This window comes from Salmo trutta, chromosome 25 (assembly GCF_901001165.1).
Source record: "Salmo trutta chromosome 25, fSalTru1.1, whole genome shotgun sequence".
Lineage (NCBI taxonomy): Eukaryota > Metazoa > Chordata > Actinopteri > Salmoniformes > Salmonidae > Salmo > Salmo trutta.
In genome coordinates this window covers 47,851,071-47,857,070 of record NC_042981.1, presented here as the reverse complement: position 1 = coordinate 47,857,070, position 6,000 = coordinate 47,851,071, and the positions used below count along the sequence as shown (strand labels likewise).

The 6,000-nt window shown below is 42.8% G+C and overlaps 1 pseudogene; it reads right to left on the bottom strand.

Moving 5' to 3' along the window:
• Positions 1 to 2,700: 2,700 nt before the first annotated feature.
• LOC115162688 (isovaleryl-CoA dehydrogenase, mitochondrial-like) overlaps positions 2,701 to 6,000 on the bottom strand; it is a 111,769-nt pseudogene continuing 108,469 nt past the window's right edge.

Sequence of the window (6,000 nt, the reverse complement as noted above, 5' to 3'; positions counted from 1 at the left end):
GCGTTACAGCCTTATTCTAACATTGATAAAATGTTTTTTTCCCCCTGATCAATCTACACACAATATCCCATAATGACAAAGCAAAAACAGGTTTAGACATTTTGGGAAATATATATATATATATATATATATATATAACTTTTACCTAAGTATTCAGACCCTTTACTCAGTACTTTGTTGAAGCACCTTTGGCAGCGATTACAGCCTCGAGCCTAATTGGGTATGACGCTACAAGCATTGCACACTTGTATTTGGGTAGTTTCTCCCATTCTTCTCTGCAGATACTCAAGCTCTGTCAGGTTGGATGGGGAGCGTCGCCGCACAGCTATTTTCAGGTTTCTCCAGAGATGTTCGATCGGGTGCAAGTCCGGGCTCTGGCTGGGTCACTCAAGGACATTGAGACTTATCCCGAAGCCACTCCTGCTTTCTCTTGGCTGTGCACTTTGGCTTGTTGTCCTGTTGGAAGGTGAACCTTCGCACCAGTCAGGTCCTGAGCGCTCTGGAGCAGGTTTTCATCAAGGATCTCTCTGTACTTTGCTACATCTTTCTCTCGATCCTGACTAGTCTCCCAGTTCCTGCCGCTGAAAAACATCTCCACAGCATGATGCTGCCACCACCATGCTTGGTGGCAGGTTTCCTTTAGGTCCTTTAGGAGTCCTTTAGGTGCCTTTTGGCAAACTCCAAGTGGGCTGTCATGTGCCTTTTACTGAGGAGTGGCTTCCGTCTGGCCACTCTACCATAAAAGGCCTGATTGGTGGAGTGCTGCAGAGATGGTTGTCCTTCTGGAAGGTTCTCCCACATCCACAGAGGAACTCTGGAGCTCTGTCAGTGACCATCAGGTTCTTGGTCACCTCCTTGACCAAGGCCCTTCTCCCCCGATTGCTCAGTTTGCGCTGGAGGGCTAGCTCTAGGAAGAGTCTTGGTGGTTCCAAACATCTTCCATTTAAAAATGACAGAGGCCACTGTGTTCTTGGGAACTTTCAATGCTACATAAATGTTTTGGTACCATTCCCCAGATGTGTCGACACAATCCTGTCTCGGAGCTCTATGGACAATTCTTTTGACATCATGGCTTAGTTTTTGCTCTGACATGCACTGTCAACAATGGGACCTTATATAGACAGGTGTGTGCCTTTCCAAGTCATGTCCAATCAATCGAATTTACCACAGGTGGACTACAATCAAGTTGTAGAAACCTCTCAAGGATGATCAATGGAAACAGGATGCACCTGAGCACAATTTCAAGTCTCATAGCAAGTGTCTGAATACTTATGTAAATAAAAGGTAATGCTGTTTTTTATTTGTAATAAATTTGCATACATTTCTAAAAATCTGTTTTCGTTTTGTAATTACGGGGTATTGTGTGTAGATTGATGAGGAAAATGTTTTATTTAATGAATTTTAGAATAAGGCTGTAACATAACAAAATGTGGTCAAAAATCAAGGGGTCTGAATACTTTCCAAATGCATTGTATTCACATTCACTTATCAAACTGTTTACACGAAACAGACCTAAAACAACTAAGTTTGTTTCAGGAAGAAATGTATAAATAGGTGTTGATCATGAAGCATGTAACTGCCGAGGAAGTATATTTAAAGTTGAACATTCCATTTTATGGGTTTGTCTTCAGATTTAGCTTTCATTGACTTCATCCTGTGAGATGAAAAACCCCAAACAGATGGATGCCTTGCTCTGAAGAGGCACTCAGTTAATCACAGTGAGTCCCCTCCTCTCCTGTAAAACTATTTGGTCTGAGGGAATAAACGTTATTTTAATAAAGAATTGAAGACAAAAAAATTCCATAAACTGATTGAACGTTATTAAAACTGGGGCCTCATGAGTGGCACAGTGGTCTAAGGCATTGCATCGCAGTGCTAGCTGTGCCACTAGAGATTCTGGTTTGAGTCCAGGCTCCGTCGCAGCCGGCCGCTACTAGGACACCCATGGGGCGGCGCACAATTGGCCAAGGGTCGTCCGGGTTAGGTAGGGTTTGGCCGGCAGTGATGTCCTTGTCCCATCGCACTCTAGCGACTCCTGTGGCGGGCCGGGCGCATGCATGCATGCTTACACGGTTGTATGCTGTTTCCTCCGACACATTGGTGTCGGCTTCCGGGTTAAGCGGACATTGGGTCGTGTTTCGGAGGACGCACGGCTCTCGACCTTCGCCTCTCCCGAGTCCGTACGGGAGTTGCATTGATGAGAGAAGACTAACTACCAATTGGATACTATGAAAAAGGGGTAAAATTAAAACATGTTCCAAGATGGATGATTTAGAGATTTAGAGACGTAGAAAGAATATGCTCATGGCCATGTGTTATAAACCCAAAATAATTGTCATAACTGTTGCCGTGTTGAATTGACCAAAACGCAGCAGGAATGTGGATACTCATCTTTTTAATATTTTAGCGCAAAGTATACACAGAAAACAATAAACACGAACGACTCCAGACATGCTACTTACAAAATCATAGCAGTGTTAACACAACCACCCACAAACCCAAGTGACAAACATACTCCAAAATATATGACTCCCAATCAGGAACAAAGATAACCAGCTGTCCCTGATCAGGAGCCACACAGACCAACATAGAAACACAACACCCAGAACAAACATACACAGACATCTTCTGCCACGTCCTGACCAAAATACTACACAACTACACCCTCTGCTGGTCAGGACGTGACAATAATATGTATATTTACCCAATAGGTCCTGATACGAGCACAAGTCTCTCCAGGTCCAGTCCACTCATCATTACATAGACACCCTTGTTGAGTGGGCCCAAGATATTTTCCTCTGTAATCGAAAAAAAGACATTGAATTTCAAATACTCATACGTAGACGTGCACGTCAGGCACATACATATACTCAGGCAGGCACATACTGTACATATTCACCCATCCACCGGCACACACCTGGAATCTTGCAGTCCTCAAAGATAAGTTCACAGGTGTTGTAGCCCCTCATGCCCAGTTTATCCAGCTTCTGTGCTTTGCTAAACCCTGGCGTACCCTGTGGGAGTAAAAGTGGGACACATTTTACTAATAGGCTCAGACCATGTAGACGTTGAGGATTTTGACAGAACCATGTCTATTATTATTCATAAAAAAAAGGAAGTATAAAACGAGCACAGATCCATAACTGGTGAAGCTTTTGTAAGCAAAATATGGAAAGTGTTTGGTTTGAGTTCCTATGATAAATACTTGCCTTCTCCACAATGAAGCTGAGATACCCTTTTGGTGAGCCTCTGGGTCCGTCTTAGTGTACACCAGTCCTTCTCAAATAGTGGGGCAAGCCCCCCTGGGGGGGCTCGGAGCGATGCCAGGGGGGGCGCGTGACCCCGGGGAATACGCTTTTTTTTGCCGCGTAGTAGTTTTTTTTTAACCGAACAAGAGCACACAGCAGGAGATATGAAGTGCAGATAACAAACCCTTAAGAGACACCATGGAAAAATATTTAACAGGGATGAAAAGAAAGGCGTAGAGAGACGGAGATAATGAGACAAACGTAAGTCTCCCGAAAGCTAAGACGAGGAAATATGACGAAGCGTATGTAGCGCTTGGCTTCACTGTGACTACGGTGGGAGACGAGGAAAGACCGGTATGTTTACTGTGTCTAAAAATGTTGGCAGCGGACAGCGTGAAGCCAAATAAATGAAGGCGTCACTTAAAGACATTACACCCCAATCACGCTGATAAGCCGCTTGAGTTTTTTCAGCGAAAACGTGCCGAATATTGTCAACAATCGTTCCGCTTTGTGAATGCTACTTCAGTAAACCAGCGAGCACTATTAGCATCATATAAAGTGGCGTACGACCAAACTGCTCAGTGCAAAAACCCCCACTCCATAGCAGAGGAGCTGATACTGCCTGCAGCATTAGACATGGTCTCTGTCATGCTGGATGACGCAAGTGCTGCAAAAATAAAAACTATCCCTCTGTCCAATGACACTGTCGCCAGACGTATAAATGACATTGCTAACGATATTAAAGAACAGCTGGTAGATAAACTCAAAGACAAATGTTTTGCCTTACAGTTCGATGAAGCAACTGACAGCAACAAAGACTGTTTGTTTATCGCTTATGTACGTTTTGACATGACAAACTCCCTGTGTGAGGATCTACTTTTTTGTAAATATGTCAGAGACAGAGCCACAGCTGAAGAGCTATTCAAAATGCTGGACTGCTTCCTGACTGAGAATTGGCTAAAGTGGGAGAACTGCATTGGTGTTTGCAGTGATGGTGCACAGACCATGGCAGGGATGAGAAAAGGACTTTGGGCACTCATCAAGAAGGCCTCACCTAATGCTGAGTGGACACACTGTGTTATACACAGAGAAGCACTGGCATCAAGGCACCTTTCCTCTGAATTAAGTGAGGTTATGACTGACATTGTAGGTGTAGTCAATTGTATAAAGACCAGACCACTAAAAACAAGAGTCTTCTCTGCTATATGTGAGGAGATGGGAGCTGAACATCAAGCTGTGCTGTTTCACAGTGAAGCAAGGTGGCTGTCACCAGGAAAAGTCTTGTCCCGAGTTTTTGAGCTCAGAGAGCAGATAAGAATGTTTTTGGAGCAGGAGCACAAGTATGACATCACAGAAAAATTTAGTGATGGGAACTTCCTGGCAAAACTGGCCTACCTGAGTGACATATTTGGAAAGCTAAATGAGCTAAATCTACAGCTTCAAGGGAAAGATAAACACCTCCCTCAGGTCACAGACAAGATCAGCTCTTTCACTCGAAAGCTTGCAATGTGGGGCAGGCGACTTGATGAAGGAAATACTGATTCATTCGAGAACCTGCATGAATTTGTTGACACTACTGACTATGATGCCACCTCAGTGATTCCATATATTAAGGAGCATATTTCATCACTGATGGGATTCTTTAAAAAGTACTTCCCTGAAAACAGTTCCCAATATGACTGGGTGAGAGATCCTTTCAATGCACCAGCTCCAACTGGTTTCAGCTCTGCAGAGGAGGACCAGTTCATTGATATGACGTCTGACTCCACATTCAGACTGAGGTTCACATCACAGACACTGAGTGAATTCTGGCTGAGTGTAGAGAGGCAGTATCCACTCTTAGGGCAGAGGGCCATGGGCATTCTTCTTCCTTTTGCAACATCTTATCTTTGTGAGACTGGCTTCTCTGCTGTTGCTGCACTGAAGACCAAGTACAGGTCCCAGCTAAACATTGAGCAGGAGCTGAGAGTTGCAGTATCATGCTTCAAACCCCGCTTCGAAAAGCTGTGCTCTGCAAAACGTGCTCATTGTAGCCATTAATCCTGACTTCCTCATTTTGATAAAAAAAAAATCAGCACAAATTGTTTTATTCATTTTTGTTTTATAGGTCAAAATGTTTCATATATTGTGCTCCTGAGTTAATGTTGCTGATCAATTTGAATTTATTATTATTTATTGATTATATTTTATTTTTCAGTATCAAATGGTCCAAAAATGTTTACAGTTTAAATAAGGGTTGATTTTTTTTTTTAAATTTCAGGCAAATTGATGCACTTGAAGTCTTTTCTGTTACAAACTAAAAAAAAACAATGTTAATATAGTTATTCTTTGTTGTAAGTTGATCTATATTTCTTTCTTTTTTATTTTTCTTTAATGTTAATAAGGATACAATGTTATGCAGAGGTGTACTTATAACAATTTTATAGACAAATGATACTATTTACAGTCGCGGCGGAGAGTTGGGGGGGCGCGAAATGTTTACTTCTTCCTAGGGGGGGCGTAACAGAAAATAATTGAGAAGCACTGGTGTACACAATGAGAACGTCAGCATCCGGCCCGTTGGTAATCCAGAACTTGCCGCCGTTAAGAATGTAGTGGTCACCTTCAGCAAAATACAATACAGAGGAGATGGACAGCAGTATCAGCAAATCAAATCAAATTTTATTAGTCACATGCGCCGAATACAACATGTGTAGACCTTACAGTGAAATGCTTACTTACGAGCCCCTAACCGACAGTGCAGTTTAAAAAA